Raw genomic sequence first — 22746 nt, forward strand, 5'->3', positions numbered from 1 at the left:
CCATGTATAGTTGAAGCTCCTCTTTCCTTGGCACAGTGAATTACCTGCACTAAGGGTCTCCACGTCCATAAAAACAATTCCAAATAGATAGAACTCCAAGGTATAACAACAAAAGGATTTTAAAGCCATCCTAAAAAATATTGATAGTGATTTTAGGGAAAGCAAAAACAACCAAGTAAATTATAGTGTAGAGTCAACTTTAATACCATAGGCATGGCCCTGCTGCCAACAGGCGTCTATAGCCTCGACAGGGGTACCTTTTAACCTTATGAAATGCTTTGGCCCACCTATTAGATATAGATTCATAGTCATTTAAGAACATTTACTTTTTCTTTTTTTATAAGTTAATTGAGGGCCATTGTCCTGGCTTGGTAACCAGTTATCGACAATGTCATTCATGAGAACTAACAAGAATTAACAAGCTGACTCGCGATGAGACCTCTTGTCTTCCAGTTTTTCAACTGAAATCCATTACTCTGGCTTGGTGACCAGTGCGGTAATGTCATTCTCCTTAGGACCCATGATCATATTAGGTCGGCTTGCAATGAGACCTCCTATCCCTCAATTAATTTGTTTATGTTTTTTTTTTAACTCTGATTATGATTAACCTCAAATGGGTTACTTAATAGGTGGGGAAGAAAATATACTCCTTAAGAGTGCATGATGGTGTGAAAAGTTTTTAATTACTATTCTTTACTGGTTGGTCATGCTATCCTAAGAACTTATTTAAAAAAACAACTCGGATAATGACCAAAAATATTCCTTAAGTTGATCATGTCGGGGTTCTTTATGAAAGCTTATTAGAGTTTTGTAGGTGTGGTCCACCATAGGAGGTTTTTCACTTGTCCCTTCAAAGAGGAATCTGAAAAGATTTTTTGGATGATAGTTTTTTAGAATAGGAAAAAGTATTACATGTAACTTAAAAAAATATACTTAAATGACATGTTAATCCATAGTCAAAATCACTTTTTAAAAATATGAGGTATTGAGTGTAAAGTTCTTTTGACAAGTCTTACCATGAGAGTGCATGATAATATAAATTTCAAAAGCTTGTGCTTTTAGGGAATCACAGGTTCAAGAGTGTTGTTATAAAAAATTTATTCCTAGTGGAATTTTTATTTATTGTTTCTATATTACCCTACCCTAATTTAAAGAGCGGAAGATTTCATTCAAGTGTAGGAATTCTTCCAATGTAGCCATGTGCATAACAAAATACTAAATATACTCACACTCAGGTTTGGATGGGAATTACAACTGTTGTGGCTCAGGTAATGGAATTTGCATGGGGAATTTCCCTAGAGAGGAGGCTCCAAACAATCCTTGAGGCTATGGGAATATCTAGCTCGAGGGAGAGGGCCATTGCGGGAATATCGTAGGGTATTGAATCAAATGAGGATTATAAGTCTTCCATGGAACTGTGGGGTTATATATGTTTTCAGGAACCTGCTGGGGCTACAAAATATTACTCCAAGTATTAAATGATGATGAGTTTTGAGTTATACTTGGCGGTCGATTTATTTCCTTACTTGATTCCTTAAATACATGTTGAAACCTCAACAGTGATGGGAAATAATTTGTTGAATGATCCTCCTTACACTGCTTCCATTCTTCCTGAAAATCATCCAATTGTAAATTTAGAAAGATTTTGTAGCTTCTATTTTTGTAGTAGATTCCAAAAATTGAGAAGAAAGTTCTCTAGAATTCTTACTGATCTTGGAGATTCCTCTTGAATAACTAATGCATAATTTACAAACATCATCATATGGTAAGTGAGAAACATCACCTGCTCCTATCATATTTAAAGGTTCTAAAAATTCATCTTTGATTCCTTTGAGTAGGAGTGTTTTCAAGGTCTCTTTTACCAAATTCTTATGTTTTGATTTTTGGATGTTGTATCTAAATCGCTCCACATAATCCTCCAAGCTTTCATTTTCCCTTTGTTTTATTCCAAAAATATCTCCACCGGCTTGGAAATAGTCTTGATATTTCTCCAAGAATACATTCTTCATGTTTTCCCATGTTTGAATGCAATTCCCACCAAGGCTCATGAACTAGTGTAGAGCTGCTCCTTTAAGAGTAAGAGGAAACACTTTCAACCTTTGAGAATTAGTACAGTAACCATATCCTCTACAAAGTACTTCAAACTCAAATAAGAATGTATTTGGGTCTTCATTTTCGAAACCATGAAATTTTGGTAGTGCAGATGGGGGAATATTATGCATTTGAGCCACTCCTAGATCTTTGATAGGAAATTCAAAAGCAACGATGTTTTCCATTTCTTACCAAACTAAAAGAGGTTCTCCATGTACTACTTCGAGACTCCTTCTTTGAATGTTCCTGGAAACTAATCAGTGAAATAGATGCATTGAATGATTGATATTAGCCTCAAAATTCTTCATTCAAGAATGCCTCGAAATACCATTTCTCTGTCTTTAAGAAGCTTGTTGGTATATATTGTTAGCATATGAATAGTCTATATATATGTGTAGGGTGGGTGGAGGGTTCTTACAACATTAAAGAAAATGAGAAACCTTAAAGCAATAGTGTAGGAAATAAATAAATTCAAAGAACATAAAATTGCAAGAAAAACTAGGTGAAGGAAAAGAAACCAAATGCAACAGATCACCAAGGTCGATCCCCTGAGCGCCTTCCCGGCAACGACGCCAAACACTATAAATGTACCAACATTTAATTTGTCAATCCAAGTAGTTCGTGAACTTTGAGACACAACACTGGGAATGCCAGAGAAAGCCCCTCACAACCTACAAAATAAATGCTAGTCTATCTTGCATTTTAATCTCATCAATAAATGAAATCCTGCACTAAAGAGAATTCAAGAAAACATCAATCCACACAATTAAATCATGTGGGAAATAAAAGGAAATTAACAATGTGAAAGGAGATTCTAATTACAAGAGAACAGAAGGAAAACTGAACTAGAAATCAAGCAGTGTCGGCATAATGAAAAAAAGACTGTAAATGCTGGAATAAATTCAAAAGAAATTCAAAACCATTCTGCTTGCACCAATTCTACCTGCATTAATTCTATGAAAGGTTAAATTGAAAGAATTGTCAAGTAAATATGTTGCATAAATAACTTATGAAAGCAATTAAATTAATGTAAATCTCTCGCCTTCCTTGCCCTGAAAATAAATCTTGCCAGATCTCCAGAAGTTTAATGGAAAGTAAATATTGTTGTTTTCAACATGACACGATTTGCTTTCATTAATAAAAACAACTGGAGAAATATTCCAAGTGTAAGCACAAATCTCAAGGACATGAATAATTTCTTAATGCGGCAAATTAATGAGGTTTGGAGCTGAAGGGAAAATGTTGCAGCAAATGAAATGACATTAATTGAAGGCAGAAAGAAACTGTAAATGAATCAAATTCACACAACAAACCAACAAGAATTGAAATTCTATTTAAAATATGAGAGCAGTGTCGAGCTGGTCTGGCGGCCAACCCAACTAGCTTACACCCTCACTTAACTTGGTTCACATAGTAATTAGATTCATTAAGATGCAATGGATGAATAGACAAAGCATGAATAAAAATTGCTTCAATTAATTAAAAAAGACACAATGTTTTACATCACGCAAACAATGCTTAGCTCCAGCAAGCAAGAGGAGCGATGCACCAGTTATGAACTTTGTGAGGCTACATTGGGACAAATTCTCTTCCCTTCTGCACCTTCCTTTGATGCACACTATCCTTGGCTGGGTCAATTTCCTTCCTTACTGTAATTAATTGATTAGTTTTTTTGACTATCGCTCCGGGCAGTTTATATAGGCATCTATTTACAAATTGGGGATTTTCAACAGCCAATTAAAATACAAGAGGAGCAGATTGTGAATCATAACAATTCCCTAGGAATAAAATGGACTTTGTAACTAAATGTCAAAATAAGAATTGTTTCTGGCAAGTCGTTCCTCTATTCCTGCAACGATGTTGTTGTTGGAATCCATGCAGGATGGGTGCTACGATGTATCATAACCACATGGCATAGATGAGGGCAGAGCATTGTGTTGACTCCAGCGTTGATGTGGCTGTGGTAATTTTCTTGAGGAACTTATCAGTATGTTCGACCAGGATACTTGAATATCCAGGCTCTCCATCTAGCAAATTAGTTTACTGTCCTCAACACCTCATATTCAACACTATAATCCAAACCATGTTCACATATGCCAATACATTGTTTCCAAGTCTGTAAAGGTAACTCTCATTATATCGATCAAATACCGATTGTGATGGATTTCCACCCTTCTCTAGATCTTGAGGGAGTTTATGGAAAAATTCAAGTAGCTGCTTTCCATCTCCACAAGTTTCGCTGCTAATTTCTGGCTCTCATCTTGTATTTTTTCAAGGGCATTAACGACTGTATGAGAAAGATCCTAGAGTACATAATGTATTGCATAAACAGTGGCTTCAATAGGACCTTTTATAGTGCTCAAGGAAGTTTCAATTAGATGTCTGTATCCTTGCTCAGGGGCTATCAAATGAGGTTGATAGTCATCCGCCTCTGTAATGTGCTTCCTCACATTTCCATTAAAAGGTGCTTCTCAAATGATAGCCTTTTAAGAGCTGTAGGAAGTCGATTATCAAAGACATTGTAAAGTCTATCACCACCTGGATGCATTCCATCAAGGTGCTCTTTGAATATCTAGTCGAAAGCCCGAAAAATCTCCAAAATGACATATAATTGTCCTCCAACAATCAGAAGCAATCAACTTTCCAAGTCGAATCAACTCTGCTTCGATATCAGTAATAGATTTGTTGATAAGTGACTAAAGGCTTGGGATGCGTGACTTAATTATAGTTTCAAGGTGCTTTAAAAGCATATTTTCAAGATGTTCTGATCCCATTTTGTGTGCTATGTGCTTATAGTACTTCCACGAAATTATTGTCATCAGGTGGCTCAGTTACTACAGACCCCCCTTCACTATCAACCTTAGTTTCTGGCATTTTGGGAAAGATCTAAATGCCAGGATTTTGATCAACCCCTTACCAGCCTGGAAGCACTGCACTAGTATACTTGGTCCTCATGTGAAGAGATAGAATGCACCCATCTGTAGTAACACCAACTTAAAGCTAAAAATACTCAAATATATTACTACCCAAATCACTTCATCACTGAAGATACCATCCATGATAAAATAAACTTTAATAAAATAAAGGGTGTTCTAGTGAAGCAATTAAGAGAAACAATGCCTAATCATTGGACTCATAGTGCAGGAACGTGAATGTAGTTTAGGAATCCTTCATAGTGCAGGAAGCCCACTGTAACTAGTGTAGGAATCCCAATGCGTGGTGCAGGCAGGTAAGTGCAATGGTGCAGGCATGTGAATGCACTGGTGCAGGCACGTCCCAAAGTATAATAAAACCAATTTTAATCCTGCAACATACAAGCCTTAATTAAACTCTCATTAATGCTATTTTAATCCTGCTAAAACAAAGAAGTAACAAATACTCTTATAGAATAATCATTTATTCAATTGACAACATTAGAGAAATGAATAAAAGTAAGACAAAACCGAGACCCAACAATTCCAATCATCAAGGTTGCTTGCTCTCAGGGATTGTGCAGTTTCTGGAGGCAAGCCCAGAACTGTTGTAAGACCAAGTCAGGAGATTAGCTTATGACTTAGAATGACTAGTTAAGTGTAAAAATGAGAAAACACAAGCACAAATGAAAAATATAAGTCTCATTCAAATCACAAGCACTTGACAACAGTACAAGATAAACTCGCATTGATAGGAAGGAAGACTCCAAAATCAAATCATAGGCAAAATTTTGGGGGGTGGTGGTAATTGCTACAACACCGGTGACACATTGGTAGAATTCCATCTCTCTATATGGATATTGTCTCATGCAAAACAGATCTATCTCTTCTGGAAGTATTGTTCAATTCATTAATTACCACAACTTCCTCACTTAGTTTGATTTAAAGATGTAGTTCCTACCATTCTCTTCATCGGTGGCACATTAACCAAGCCAAGTCAACTGAGTTGTTTCAATTGGGGATGAGGATTGTATAAATGCACAAGTAAAAGAAATTGTCAGAGTCTTAGTTTTCATCTCTAGTGTTGCTCCACTACTGGCAGGCCTGGATAGTACCTAGATGGAGTCACTTTTGGAACACAAACATTGCTTCTCTACCAGCAAGCCTGGACAGTACCTCAAAAGATTTTCTTGCTTCACCTCTCTACGCAGGAAGGCTTTCTCTTATTTTTCCATTTATTGCATTTTTTCATTTTTTTTCATTTTTGTTTGTTAAAATAACTGTACATAAGCACTTATTTATTTCATGGGGTGGAAGAGGGATCCCAAATTATTGAGAGAAAAATAGGTTGTCCCTTTAGAGAAGGATATTTATTTACACCTCTGACATACTTGTTAAGGTTTACTTCCCCTCCTTACTCTACTTGAATCAATTAAAAATTATTAAATGAAAATAGAATATCGGTTAGAGTAGGCAATACTAGTTAAAATTGCAAGCATCATGATTTCACTGTGACTTTCTCCGAATTAGTATCATCGACTAAAAGAAATGAAAATTCACATAGAGAGAGGGAATAAATAGATAACCAAGCGTTGATAACAGTACAACTTCCTTTTAGATTTCACCAAGCTTGCTTCAGAATCCAAACACAGTTTCATGTGAAAACTATCCTATAATTGAAAATAAAGTAAAGAAAAGGAAATAAGTGGAGCAGAAAGAAAATTAAAGCAAAGAAATTCAAAGAAAACAAATTAGAAAAGAAAAATGACTCCTACTCCTAACCTAATCATAGCATAGGCCAGACTCATGTGAAGTGATACTTCCAATGCAGCCACCAACGCATTGGTCAGACCATGTACACGAGGGAATGCATGTCAAGAAAGATATACAAGCATAACAAAAAACAAAAAACATAGGACAATGCGAACCAAAATGTTTGAAGTTTGGAAGTACACGCAAAAAAGTAAGAATGAAATGCACATGGAAGAAATTTTGCATGTGGATTGTTGTGTTTGGACACACTGTGACCTAAAGACATGCAAGAACAAACTTTCGAACTGCGAAATAGGCAAACATAAAGAAAGAATAAAATTTTGGTTTTGCAACGGTGCTCACCACGTATGACTCTTCCAATGACTGAGTGATAGGATAGTGTGATACAGATGGAGAATGTGAAAATTTAAAACAAATTGGTTTTAATTGTATGTGATAGAGTGATGAGGAGCCTGGAAAGATTCAACACATTTTTGATTGGAAGTGGAATTGACCCCAAGGCTACGAGAACCTGACATAACCATTAGCTCGGGTTGAAGTGCCTCAACAACTTTGGGAAGTTCCAACACCTCAAAGGATGGATCATCAAATATCGATGGCTTGTAAAGATCAAGAGCAGAAGAATTAGAATCATGAAGCAATGAATGAACGAAAAGGTCACGATATCCACAATCTAAAAGCTCAAGATCGCAAAAAAATTCATCCTCATGATCTGACGAATCGTAAAGTGGGGAACATTGAAAACAACAAATTTCATGCTCCATATTTTCGGAAATATGAGATGAGAGATTAGAGAAATCAAGAGTAAAATATTTGTCCTCTCCGCATTCAGATGAAGAACTAAAATTTCACATGTTCTAAGAATGATCGAAAGTAGTGATGTCATTAGAAACTAAAATTTCACAAGATTCAGTAAGAATGAAAAAATCATGGAAAATGTCAAGATAATGCGGAAGAGGTGTGGAGGAAAAGAATCAGCGCTCGTCACAAATTTTTGTTTAGATGTAAACTCCCACACATAATCATTGTAAACGATATCACAAGTTGGTTTCTCAACACCAACTACATCAAAGAATTGATCCTCATGAACTCCAAGAGAAATATTCGAAATAGGTGAACACAATAACTCATCATCTGGAGGACCAAAGGAACCAAAGGATGGAGGATGAGGAGATAACACTTCATTGTATACATTAGATTTGCAGTCCAAGCCTACGCTGAAATTATGAGTATGTGGGGTGGGAGGGTGCTATCTAGGCAATCCCTTCTATGGATAGAAGCAATCCCTCTAGTCCAATGAGTGGATCTAGTAAGAACTCAATAAAAATACATGCAAAACTCTCCTAGTTTAAATTAGAATGACATGAGAGAGGAAAGATAGCCTACCTCACTCATATGCGGTTGCTTTTCGATGTTGATCTCGATCTCCTCACTTCCAAGCTCTATCCTCACTATTCTGTTGCGAATGAATACCTACAAGAGAGATCAAACAAAGACAACAAAGGAAAAACATAGCATATGCATTCTAATGTAAACCATATGACATATCAAGGAGTATCATGCTAAGAAAGTAGTCATTTACACAATTATGGAAAGTAAACATGCATCGTATTAATAATAAACACAAGAGGGAAGCATACAACCACTTCCTTGATGTTGGAAGCATCCTTCGAGATGGGTTTCCATGTCCAAGCTAAGGCTTCTCAAGATCTCCTTTCTCCTCCACAAATTGGCAGTAATTAGGCACAATTTAGCAGCAACATGACCAATCATTTGTGTGTGTAAGGGAATGCATTTATATGGAAGGAGAGAGAGTTAGGGATCCACAAAAGGAGGAAGAAGGTTCACATATTAAGGGGAAGATCCATAAAGGTAGGATCAAGGACTCAAAATGGGAGAACTTGACCATATCCTTATTCAACAATAACCATCTTGTCATTCTCAAGGCTTCCAGGAAGAGAAACTTCTGCTCCATTTTTGGAGAAACTGCCTGAAAAGGATCAACGCAGATTTTCCTATCCAAAATCGCACTACCATCACTAGTCACTAGTTAGACCAAAGGATACCATCACAAGTTTTCCTGCTAAAAGTAGCACTGAGCTTGCAAATAGGGTTTTTGACAAGCTCCTCCAGAAATACTTCAAGGCATTTCTTCTTCTTTTCTTTGGGGATGCTTTGATCAATGTTTTTCATGGTGAATTCATTGACATATTTTGCTGCTTTGCAACATGTTGGGAAAATTTTGACAGCTCAGGGTATGAGATAGGGAGTGCAATAAATTATTGTATAACAAATTCCCCCTAAAGCATGAAGTCATAACAAGAAGTGATGGTTGAAGTAATTTACAAGTAAAGGCAAGGACTTTGGAAAAATATTGTCAGGAGACCTGTGAATCAAACATAATACATAATATATGACATCTATGAGTATGTATTTAACAATACATGAATCCATGGCATGGGCACAACCATCTGACTAGAAAGGATCATGTGTATGGATCCACGACATGGATGCAACAATCCGACTAGAAGGGATCATGTATATGGATAAACTGCATGGATGCATCCATCCGACTAGAAAGGATCATATGTATGGATGCATCCATCCATCTGACTAGAAAGGTGTTTGGTTGTGTTATATTCTTTCCATGTAGTTAACAGGGGGTTTGAAGGGCACTCGTAACCCCACTTTATGGGGTTCGGGGCAACGCCTCGGAAAATTTTGGTTTTGGACCCTATGTTAGGTTGGGTGGACCCACCTATGGTTTTGTGCATGATTTTCGCACATGTTTTTTTGGACGCGATGGTTTTTTGGTCCATGGTATTGGACGCGATGGTTTTCGTTCCATGGTATTAGATGCGATGGTTTTTGGTCCATGGTATTGGATGCTTCGGCATGTATAAATATGTATTGTAACATTGAAAGGAACATAATAAAAAATCAAGCTGGTAGTCCCGGTTTTGGTATCTAGGGGAAAATCTTTGTGTATATGTGTTTTATGTGTTATGGTCTCGCATTGTTTATTTTTTGTGTTTTAGAATTCGTATGCGGGTAATTTTTGTACGGGGTTAAAACCTACATTTGGTATTAGAGCAATTTTTGCTTCAAGGGGACGCCTTTGTTGTTGAGGGGTTTTGCTCGGGCCTGTGGTAGACCCTGTTCAGTGGGAGATCTGCGAGATCGATTCTGGTGGTGAAAGAAGATGGTGAGTAGTAGAAAGATAGAGATCGAGAAATTTAATGGTCAGAGTTTTGAGTTGTGGAAACTCAAGATGGAGGATTTGTTGGTGGATAAAGACCAGTGGATCATGGTAGATCTGGGTACTAAACCAACGGGAGTGTCCGATGAAAAATGGAAGAAGTTGGATCGGAAGGCAAAGAGCACAATACGATTGTGTGTCTCAGATTCGGTATTGCTGAATGTATCAGGGGAAGCTACGAAAAAGGCTTTGTGGGACAAGTTAGGGACTTTGTACCAATCTAAGTCTTTGGTGAATAAACTGTTCTTGCGGAAAAAGCTATATAACCTAAGGATGAAAGATGGAGACTCGGTGACAGAGCATCTGAATGCATTTAATATTGTGGTAAGTCAGTTGGCATCTTTTGATATTAAAATTTCAGATGAAGATAAGTGCATCAATTTGTTGTGTTCTCTACCAGATTCGTGGGATAGTCTGGTTATTGCAATAGGTAGCAATGCAACTACCTTGCATTTTGATGAAATAGTCACATCCTTGCTGACGGAGGAGATGAGACAGAAAAATATGGAGAGCCAGAATGGTGATGCCTTGTCTGTACGAGGATGGTCCCAGAACAGAAACAAAAATAAGTAATCGAGTGGGAGATCTAAATCTAGAGGGAGATCTAAATCTCCAGGAAAACCTGTAAAGGTGGTGTGATGGAAATGTGGAAAGAAAGGGCACTTCAAAAGGGACTATAAATCTAAAGATCCTGATAAAGGAAAGGGATCTGATGATGCTCCTTCTACAGAGGCGAAAACCACCTCAGATGAAGGTGGGGATGTGTACTTGGATTCTTCAAGTACACATGTAGATCATGAGGCATGGTTGATTGACTCAGGTGCATCCTTTCACTTCACTCCCCATAGAGAGTGGTTCTGTGAGTATGAGAAATATGATGGTGGTGATGTCTTCTTGGGGGATGACAGGAAGGCTAGAATCATTGGTAGTGGAAAAGTTGAAGTTGCAAGGTGGAAGGGTTAGAAAGCTTCCAGGTGTTCTACATATTCCTACATTAGCCAGAAATATGATTTCTATTAGCAAGCTGGATGATGCAGGTGTAAAAATAGTGTTCGAGAAGGATACCTGCAAGATGGTTCAGGGAGCACTGGTATTGATGCGGGGAGTTCAGATTGGAACTCTGTACAAGCTGTAAGGTAGCACAATTATTGATGGGTGCAATAGTTCTGTGGTTCCTGAAAGTGGAGCAGAAAATCTAGTGGTCTCTGGAAAGAAGACCATGCTGTGGCATCAAAGGACATATTGGAGAAAAGGGCCTTTGGATACTTCATGGTAAAGGTATGGTAGAAGGTATGAGTAATAGCTCTCTTGACTTTGATTTCTGTGAAAATTGTGTATATGGAAAGTAGAATCGGGTGAGTTTCCCCTCTGGTAGTAAGAGAGCGAAACAGATATTAGAACTTGTGCACAATGATGTGTTTGGACCTGTTAAGGTTCCATCACTGGGTAAGTCTGTGTACTATGTATCATTTATAGATGACTTCTCAAGGAATACATGGATATATTTCCTTAAGAAGAAATCTGAAGTCTTTGATAGGTTTAAATAATTTAAGGCTCTGGTGGAAAACTAGACAGAGAAGAAGATAAAGGTGTTGAGGACAGATAACGGTGGAGAGTTTTGCAGTAAGGAATTTGAAGAATTCTGTAAGAAGTGTGGTATAGCACGGTAGAAGCCTACTCCATATACACCTCAGCAAAATGGAGTTGCAGAAAGAATGAATAAGATGTTGATGGAAAGGTCAAGAAGCATGCTCAGTGGTGCCGGGTTAGGACAAGAATTCTGGGCAGAGGCTGTGGATACTGCATGTTACCTGGTCAACAGGTCACCTTCATCAGTGTTGGAGGATAAGACTCCACAAGAGGCATGGACTGGTAAGAAACCCTCTCTTTCACATCTAAGGGTATTTGGATGTGATGCATATGTGCATGTTCCAAAGGAGAAACGGACCAAGTTGGATAGTAAATCTGAAAAGTGCATCTTTATTGGGTACAAGGATGGTTTGAAGGGTTATAAGCTTTGGAACCTAGTAACAAGGAAGGTTGTGTACAGCCAAGATGTGGTGTTCAGAGAGGTGAAAGATGTTATTAAACATGAAGTCCAATGAAAGGAACCTGAGAAGATAGAGTTTGAGCTAAAGGAGGAAGAATCAGACTCTACAACAGAGGAGGAATCAAAAAATGAAGAGCCACAAACTCTGGCTGTGAGAAGATCAATTCAAGAAAGAAGGCAACCTGAAAGGTATAGTCCATCTGCTTTCTGTTCAAATTTTTCTTTATCTATTACTGACGATGATCCCAGAACTGTGAAGGAAGCATTAGATTTAGAGTATGGAAAACTCTGGAAAGAGGCTATGGTTGATGAAATGACATCTTTGCACAAAAATGAGGCTTGGGATCTGGTGGAGTTGCCGGCTGGAAGGAAACCCATTGGCAGCAAATGGGTGTTCAAAATGAAGACAAATGCAGAAGGAAAAGTGGAGAAATACAAAGCTCGTTTAGTAGCAAAAGGTTATTCCCAGGTGCCGAGAATTGATTTTGGTGATATTTTTTCTCCTGTTGCCAAGGTAACTTCTATTAAATTACTTTTATCTGTTGCTGCTACTTTTTATTTCGAGGTAGAACAAATGGATGTGAAGACAACGTTTCTTCACGGGGATCTGGAGGAGGAAATTTACATGAAGAAACCTAAAGGCTTTGCAGCGAAGGGTAAGAAAGAACTGGTATGCAAGTTAAAGAAGTCTCTGTATGGGTTAAAACAGTCACCAAGGACGTGGTATCAGAAATTTGATACATTTATACGGGGACATGGCTTCACTAGAAGCAAAGCAAATCACTGTGTGTATTTTAAATTAATTGGTGACCGTGTTATTTATCTGGTCTTGTATGTGGATGATATGTTGCTAGTTGGAAATGACAAAGAAATTATCCAGGATTTGAAAACCCAATTGTCCTCCAAATTTGACATGAAAGATCTTGGTGCTACAAACTATATTTTGGGCATGGAAATTAAAAGAGATCAGGCAAAGAGGAAGCTCTGGTTAAACCAGAGGAAGTATGTCGAGACAATACTGTAGAGGTTTAATATGCAGGATAGTAAACTGGTGAAGGTTCCTATTCCTATAGGTGTGAGGTTATCTGCTGAACAATGTCCCAAGACACAAGAAGAGGAAGAGGACATGTCCCGTGTTCCATATGCAAGTGCAGTCGATAGCCTGATGTATGCAATGGTATGTACTAGACCAAACATTGCACATGCAGTGGGAGTATTGAGCAGGTTTATGTCAAAACCAAGAAAGGAACATTGGACAACAGTGAAGCGGGTTTTTAGGTATTTGCGTGGCACTAGTGATTATGGTCTGTGCTACCAAGGAAGACCAGGATTGGATAGAGTGTTGGATATTCATGGCTTTGTTGATGCAGACTGGGCTAGAGATCTGGATCAGAGAAGATCTACAAGTGGGTATGTGTTTAACCTATTTGGAGGTGCAGTCAGTTGGATGAGTAAGAAACAATCTGTATTGGCACTATCAACTTCAGAGGCAGAATACATGGCAGCCACTCATGCAAGCAAGGAAGCAGTTTGGTTGCAGAGATTGTGTTCAAGTACGGGGTTAGTACAGGAAGCTATAAGGATAGACTGTGACAGCCAAAGTGCAATTTTCTTGGCAAAGAACCTTGCATATCATTCAAAGACAAAGCACATTGATGTTTAGTATCACTTTGTGAGGGATATGATAGAAGAAAAAAAGGTGTTGCTGGTAAAGGTGGACACTTTGAAGAATACTACAGATGCATTAATAAAATCTATGAGCTCTAAGAAGTTCTCTTGGTGTAGAGAGACAATGGGCATCTCAGGGCTGGGAAAATGACTAAGCTCTCTTGTGGCCCCCTGTGGAAAGAAAACAACAAGTGGGAGAATGCTGGGTTGTGTTATATTATTTCCATGTAGTTAATAGTGGGTTTGAAGGGCACCCGTAAGCCCACTTTATGGGGTTTGGCACAGCGCCCTGGAAAATTTTGGTTTTGGACCCTATGTTAGGTTGGGCGGACCCACCTATGGTTTTGTGCGTGATTTTCACACATGTTTTTTTTGGACACGATGGTTTTTCGGTCCATGGTGTTGGACACGATGGTTTTTGGTCCATGGTATTGGATGTGAAGGTTTTCAGTCCATGGTATTGGATGCTTCGGCATGTCTAAATATGTATTGTAACATTGAAAGGAACATAATAAAAAATCAAGCTGGTAGTCCCAGTTTTGGGATCCAGGGGAAAATCTCTGTGTATATGTGTTTTATGTGTTATGATCTTGCATTGTTTATTTTTTGTGTTTTAGAATTTGTATGCAGGTAATTTCTGTACAGGGTTAAAACCTACAAAAGTATCATATGTATGGATCCATGGCATGGATGCAACAATTCGACTAGAAAGGATCATGTATATGGATCCACGGCATGGATGCATCCATATGACTAGAAAGGATCATATGTATGGAATCATGAATACTAAATAACTCCATGCAACCTGGATTTATCAGATGAAATCCAATGTCTTCATCTCTATCCTGATCTAACCAAAGTACGAATCTAACCATGCGAATAGACGTGTTGAATTCGAACATGGTAGAAACCACCTGATTATCAGTCAATTATGCGAATCGTTAATAGGTATGAGAGAAACTACTAGTAGTGACAATGGTTCTTAAGGTACAACAACACAATCCACGAGTGTGAATAAGGAATATGAAGTTGAACACTCATAGAATCATCCGATAGAAGGCCAATGATGTGAAACTATCGTTGAATGCAAAGAACCTTCCATTGAGGCATGCAAGATCCAAGGTACTAAAATGGAGTTTCTAGAACATCTTCCTAGATAATGAGCTAAAGTCGTCAAGAAGTGATCCATTGATGGAGGACCATAATGTTTCCCACATCATCAAAACGAAACAATGTACTTTGTAAATTTGGTGAGAGTGATTCAGGTTTGTAGCAGAGAAGGTAAAATGGGGTATAAGAGGTTTGAATTTGCAAATGGAAAAATCTCTTAAACATATCGACGACACGACTCCATAGTTTGGCAGCATTTGATTCAAAATGGGATCAATGGTCATGATGATGATAGGTAACGATCAAATGAGAGGCAAATGGATTTCCCAAACCTAGGAAAGTAAGTGACTAAGTGACGATATCCCAAACCCCACACTAAATGCAGATGAGTGTCATGTTTAAGAGCACCATTCTTCCTTTCATATAAAATACATGACACATTTACTTCCATTACCCCCCCACCCCCCTGCTATTTCTAATGAGTACCTCTTTATTTTTAGTCACAAGCTTGAAGAGGATACCATATGCTTGTCGTATAAGTTCATCCTTCAGATGAATCCATCCTAGTAAGTTTAATGAGCCTTAGGAAGAAGTAGTTTGGTCTTGTCATGGTGACAAGTCCTGCATTGTTTAAGTTTTACAAGTCCGACGAAGAGGTAACTCGACATCCTTTTCATGTTTAGAGAGTTTGGAAAAGAGGCGGAAAAGAAAACTCTAAAGGTCCCTTTTCGTAGATAGTCTCTAGAATCCAAAAGGGTAGAAAAGAATATTCAAGAGAACCTCTTATCCATGTTCGACTAAGGTATTCCTTTTTCGTAGCTAGTACATCTCAGTCTGGAAAATGGTTAAACTTATACTGAGTAGATGTCTTTTCATTTACTTTTACGAGTTTGAAAAGACAAGTGCTCAGGAATATTTTCATATTTTTTAAGGCTAAAAAGATCTGAAAGAGGACTCCACCTGGAAAAACGACTAGTAAAGAAGGATAGATATTAGTTCCGGTCATAATGGAACTACTTAAAACATGTAAAGGTAAAGAGGATGGCTAATGAGACCACTCATCGCAAATGTTCCTTAGGCAAGGGTAAAACAACCAAGTGAAAATGTATGATCGATCAAAGAGATGGTGATAATGGAAAGTAAAAAAACCAAGGCTGATGTAGCAAAATATTTATGATAAAATGACAATCAAGAGAGGTAAAAATGGAAATGGTTTCATTTTTACACAAGCTTGAAACAAAGATAAAATGTGCTTGAAATGAGTTTGCATGCCCCCATCATAATGACTCAATTAAAGGTACATGCCCCCCAAGTTTCATTTCATTCACCTAAGAAGACTACTGGTTACTAACAGGTGTATGGAATGAAGGTTCACTCACGAAATCAAGTGAAAGACTAGACTGGGATTTTACAAGACTTGATCAAAGAATTGAATTGGAAGGGGGTTTATTTCATGTTTTAATGAGCTTGACACAGGAAATGAACCGTGCTCATGACACCTTGTTTCATTGTTTAACGAGCTTGACAAAAGTAAAAGAATTATGCTCTGACATGTTGTTTCATTTTTGAATAAGGTTGACATAGTAAAGAACTATCCTCATGGGGACCTATTTCATTTTTTTTTGAGGTTGACATAGTAAAAGAACTATCCTCATGGGGACCTATTTCATTTTTTAAAGAGGTTGACATAGTAAAAGAACTATCCTGGTGACACCTATTTCATTTTTAACGAGGTTGACATAGTAAAATAACTATCGTCATGACACCTATTTCATTTTTTAACGAGGTTGACATAGTAAAATAACTCTCCTCATGACCTTGATCATGGACTATAAGAGACCATGGCTTCCAAGTGGTTCTCATCAGATGCAAGAAAAACACTTTGGAAGGGATACCTGTCAAGGGATCTAATGGAAATATCAGGTTCCAGTGTCCCCAGTACATGATGCACTATATCACTGACTAGATCATTAGTTGACACTAGCATGGAATAGTTGGCCACACAAATAACCTATGGCGGGGAAGATACCACTTGGGTGTAAGGACCATTTAGGGAAGATGGTTGATTGGGAGCTGAATTAGGGCCAGTGAATGATAGTTGATCAATGGTCACAATTCTACCTTCATACGTGAAAGACAACACACGAAAGAGAGAAGACACAAGAGATCCCATGACATAAACATAGTCACGACCAAGTAGTAGATTAAAATTTAAAGGGCCTTGGATAGCCATCACATCGAGATAGATGGTTTTTCCTCCCAAAGTAATGGGAAACTTAGGAATGATCCCTAATGGTTGATTGGTTCCTCTGTTAAAAGATAACTGATTCTGGGTAATGGGCACAAGTTGCAGAGAACCTAAATATTGCCAAGTGTTGGAGGACAAAATACTAACAGATGCGCCTTCATCTATAACTGTGCTAGGTACATCCATATTATAAGCCTGCATCATGATCTAGAAGGGCACATAAGAAGGAAGACGATATCCTTTTAGTTGATTCCAATCAAAGGAAACGACCATACTACTTGGAGGGGGTTCCATGGGAATGGGAGAAATGCCCCCTAACTCTTTGGAGTCTGAAGAAACCAGAAGAACTTGAGTAGTATGAACTTCAATCTCTATAGGTAGGCATGATCACCTGAAGGTGGAATCAAGTCAACCATTTTCTCAACTAATGGTTGGCCATAAATGGACTCATGAGATTCATTTTTAGAGAGAGTGGGATTGTCCAAAGATGAGTTTTGATCAATCACTTGATCAACTAGTGGAGGATCAAGGGAAAAATTCCAATAACCAGTTGGAAGACAAGGTTAATAAGTGGTAAGGTTATCCAACACATTAGAAGCAACATCCATATAAGCAAAAAGGTGAATAGGATGATTCCTTTCACATAACCTATAGGGAAATTTGACTTTTCCCTTTTTTCCCATGGGATTTACTATCACTAGTTGAAGGTTTATCACAAACATGATCTCCATAGGTTGTTGACAAAGGTCGATGTGAACCTGTAGACCACACTTCTAATATCTTGGGAATACCAGGACATTCTCGAAGAAGATGGTGACCCTTAGAAAGCTTGCAAGGGAATTTCACTTTATGGGGTTGATTGGAAGGTTTCTCCACATCAATTGCATCGGTAACAATGATTGTTTGGTTTTCCCTTGCTTATTTTTATTCTTCTTAATATTCCTTTTCTTCTTATTCTTATCCACCTAGTTACTAGCTTGCAATATTTCACCAGATGAAGATGGAGAAGAGGAAGAAGACCGAACAGGTGAAGAAGGCAAAGCATCAACTGGAGGTTGATATGGCTCAGGTGGAGGAGAGCCTAGTTGAGGAGAAATTTGGACATTCAGAACCAGGGGGGTCATAAATAACTAAACTTGCAAACCAATGGTAAATCCAAGAAGGGACAACGTTGCCATATAGGGAGCACCAACATTTCCGAAAGAAGAAAAAGGACTAGGATCCCTGTTAGAGGGGTTTCCTTGGTCGGTAGACTCAAGAACTGTTTCCATTAGTCTCAACCTAAGATTTACTAAGGATTATTTCCACAAGAAGGATATTATTCCGTGGTCAATTAATTTTAGAAATTACCAACAAATAAATAAAAAAGGCGTAATTAGGCATAAAGGTTTATCAAGCAACCATGAAATGCAATTTACAACTTGGCAAAGAAAGGATGTAATGTACAACAACCAATCTCGTCAAATGTTGTGTTCAGTGTATCACGATATGCAAGGCGGTAGGCTCGATTATCTATGGATGGATGGAAACCTATAGGGGACTCACAAAATATACGTGATGGTACATGGGAGTGCAGTCCATAGTAGTGTTGTCTAATGCCTAACTATTCGATGAGAGCGTTCCCATATACTTACCATGCGTGGAGCACCTCCGATGTACCCGAAAGTACTGGAGAATGGTCCTATACACTTCTGTACATGGAATGTGATTTCACCCCCAGGATATAATGTTGGAAAATAACAACATATCCTACATTTAATGACATCGGAACACGTCTCTAGCCTAGACCTCTAAATGTTTGTGTTAAGTTCCAAATGCTCCTTAGGTTAATTGAGATAAATTTTAAGTTTATCTTCAATTAAGTTTTGGTTTTAAGGCTTAAAACGATGTCACCTGAACACCTATGATGAAACTATCATGAGAAAATGATTCTTTCCATTTCAATGAAAGCTAAACTAGTAAAGGAAGAGATTCAAACAATTATGCAACAACGAAGAATGCAAAAAACAAAACTTTTCCTAACTAGATCTTTCCCTTTCATTTTCCAAATGCAACCACAAAAGTGAAAAATGATTTCAATTCGTTATTTCAATGAATGAGAATGCACTTGATGCACTTTTAGCTTTCAATTACTAAACAATGTAATTTATGTCCAATGATAAATCTAAAAAAAAATGACTTTTCAAAGCAATGTGATCTAATGCACTTTACGAAAAGTAAATTATGGGATGAAAACTAAATGAATGCAAAATCAATTTCCTTATGATTGCAAAAGAACTACTACAACTCAATCAATAGGAAATAAGTATTTTCCCACTCACACAAACAGAAAACAAAGATTTTAATTGACTCAAAGTATGAAAGACTCAATCAAAAAGACATTTTTACCACTTCAATCATGGGATAAAAATTTGCACACCACAAAGACACTGAAGGCAAACAGACAGGATCTGATGCACACAGAGCAGGAGTATGACCTCAGAAATTAGGACATGCTAGGATGTTTAGAAAAACCCTAAAAATTCTCAATTTTAAGGATCAACACTACTTTTCATATCAAAATCCATGCTGACAGGGTCATAAACGCTATTTTACATAACAAAAAACGTGTTGGCAACACTACTTTACGCAAAAAAACCCGTCCTGGACGAGAAATTGGACCAACATGGGCAGACAATGGAAGAAAGTGTTTCCAACACTATTGTACTAAAAAATAAGAGTGATCAACATGACTGTGTCTAATAAAAAATGCACTGAGAAAGGAATCTTTAGGAAAAACAAGTACATCTTGAGAAAAACCCTAGAATTGATACCCTAAATGACCGATTACTCAGAGTACAAACCCAAAGGCAATCAAAACCAAGGATCATTGAAAGGTTAGCCAAACTAATAAAAAAGGCCAACTGCAAAAATAGGGTTGAAAGGGCTATAGACTCCCCAGGGGAGTCACCAATTTGTTATCGAGGTAATCCCTTCTACAGATAAAAGTGATCCCTCTAGTCCAATGAGTGGATCTAGTAACAACTAAAACAAATACATGCAAAACTCTCCTAGTTTAAATCAAAATTATATGAGAGAGGAAGGATGACCTAACTCACTCCTATGCGGTTGCTTTTCAATGTCGATCTAGATCTCCTCACTTCCAAGCTCGATCATCGCTATTCGGTTGTGAATGAATACCTGCAAGAGAGATCAAACAAAGACAACAAAATAAAAACATAGCATATGCATTCTAATGTAAACCATATGATAGATCAAGGAGCATCATACTAAGAAAGCAATCATTTACACGCTTATGGAAAGTAAACATGCATTGTATTAATAATAAACATAAGAGGGAAGAATACAACCACTACCTTGATGTTGGAAACCTCCTTCGGGATGGTTTTCCAAGTCCAAGCCAATACTTCTCAAGATCTCCCTTCTCCTCCATAATTTGGCAAGAATTAAGCACAATTTAGCAGCAGCATGACCAATCTAGTCTGACCAACCATTTGATGGTGTAAGGGAATGAATTTATAGGGAAGGAGAGGGAGTTAAAAGGGGGAAGAAGGTCCACATATTAAGGGGAAGATCCCTAAAGGTAGGAGTAAGGACTCAAAATGGGAGAACTCGACCATATCCTTATTCAACAATAACCAACTCGTCGTTCTCGAGGCTTCTAGTAAGAGAAGCTTCTGCTCCATTTTTGGAGAAGCTACCTAAAGAGGATCAACATGGATTTTCCTATCCAAAGTTGCATTTCCATCGCTAGTCACTACTTAGACCAAAGGATACTAGCACGGATTTTCCTGTTAAAAGTAGCGTTGGGCTTACAAATAGGGTTTTTGACAAGCTCCTCCAGAATTACTTCAAGGAATTTCTTCTTCTTTTCTTCAGGGGTGCTCTGATCAATGCTTTTCATGGTGAATTAATTGACAACTTTTGTTTCTTTTGTACATTTTGGTTAAAGTTCAACATTTCAAGGTATGAGACATGGAGTGAAACAAATTACTGTATAACAGAGGGGATGTTGGGAGATTAGTAGATGAATTCTCAAGTTCTCCCACCTCAACCTGTGGAAGTAGAGTTCTTTTATGAGAAGGGGATGAAGGGTCACTTGGAATAGAAAATTCATTCGTCACAGATTTAGAAGCTCTAATACTGAGGCAAGTTGGGAGAGGTTCGAAATACTCAAGCTCGTGTGAATTTTTTGAAATGTGAACAAGATATAGGAATATGTATAAAAAGAAATACCAATCAACATCATCCTCTAGAAATTCAAAACAAAAATGAATGAAACCATCGTGAAAATATTGGATAGATTCATCAGGTTCTTTTCGCAAATTCAAAATTTTCTTACACAGAGTTTTACGATCATACATATGAAAATCATGGAACAACTTTGTGACAAGATGTTTGAAAGAGTGTATGGAGGCTTTAGGCAATGTACACCATTCCCTTACATGCCCTTCGAACATGAGAATGAACAACCTACAACCAACATCCTCGCAGTGGATGTTGTACTTCATTCAGAAATCAAGAAAATGAGTGGTGTGCTCAAATAAGGTTGTTTCACTGTTGCCATTGAATTTCAAAATTGGCAGTCATCAATAATTCTCGCTAGCACTTTCAAATTTGTGTGTCTAGAAAAACATGTCAGGGTTATGATTTGGGGAGAATTCATTAAATGAGTGCAAAAATTCAAAATAGAATTCAATGGCTCATCTTGTCATCTGGCCCTCCTTTTAGTGCTAGAAATGTTGACAGTGCTAGACCTGGCAACATTCAAGGGATCTCCCCGATATGAAGTCCCAACTAGACCTCACACCATTTTGGAGTAGGAGTTGCAGTAGTGAGTGGTAATGTTATGCCTTGATTGCAAAAATGCATAGAGTGAAGTACGGTAACTTTGGTGAGAGAAAGTGTGTGACACTAAGGAAAGTCAAGTGTGATTCATGAATGGTTCCAATACATGAAGGGAAAACACAGTGAGCCTTTTAGAATCTTGTAATAGTACACAACTTAAAAGGAACACATGAGCATAATGATATCATGAACTAGCATGTGGAATAGTCCACAAGTTAAGGTCACAAATTAATACAACAACACGCATTCAACAAGATTCGTACAAATGTAAATGAAATAGTTAATAAGCATAAGTGTAAGTTAAATAACATACATTGAAAATACAAAAAGAATAGTCCTACCATATTCACAACATATGCATGACAGTGTGTGACTCTGAGTTTTATTATAAGTGAAATTTCCATTCATACATACACCATTGATGGACCACTAGCCCAAATAGTGGAACATTAAAGTCAAGAACACTTGTTTCTCCAAAGAAGTAGACTCTCCCTACTCTACGGAGAAGCCAAGGATCTCACAAAACTCCCAAACTCTTCCTAAGCCTAAGCCTAGCCAAAATCTTGGCTCCCTAAATCCTGTTACTTGAGTTATGAGGATATATTTGTAACAAAAGGGGTGACTTTTCACATTCCCTTTGGTGACCCTTGGACTCCCCTCATGACTCTTCAACTTCTTTACAAAATGACTCATTGCATTACATCATGACTCTTCACATTCTGATATTGAGACTTGGTATTTCACTTTATAAATAATTACAAATAATATTACATTTTACACTCATACC

General features: G+C 37.7%; 1 pseudogene; it reads right to left on the minus strand.

The window, feature by feature from the left end:
• Window positions 1-4140: 4140 nt before the first annotated feature.
• Window positions 4141-4910, minus strand: LOC149211461 (dynamin-related protein 5A pseudogene; annotated as a pseudogene).
• Between the last annotated feature and the right edge of the window lie 17836 nt (window positions 4911-22746).

This window comes from Pinus tabuliformis, chromosome 1_1 (assembly GCF_031772625.1).
Source record: "Pinus tabuliformis cultivar Carrire ecotype Pingquan chromosome 1_1, CPIR1, whole genome shotgun sequence".
NCBI lineage: Eukaryota > Viridiplantae > Streptophyta > Pinopsida > Pinales > Pinaceae > Pinus > Pinus tabuliformis.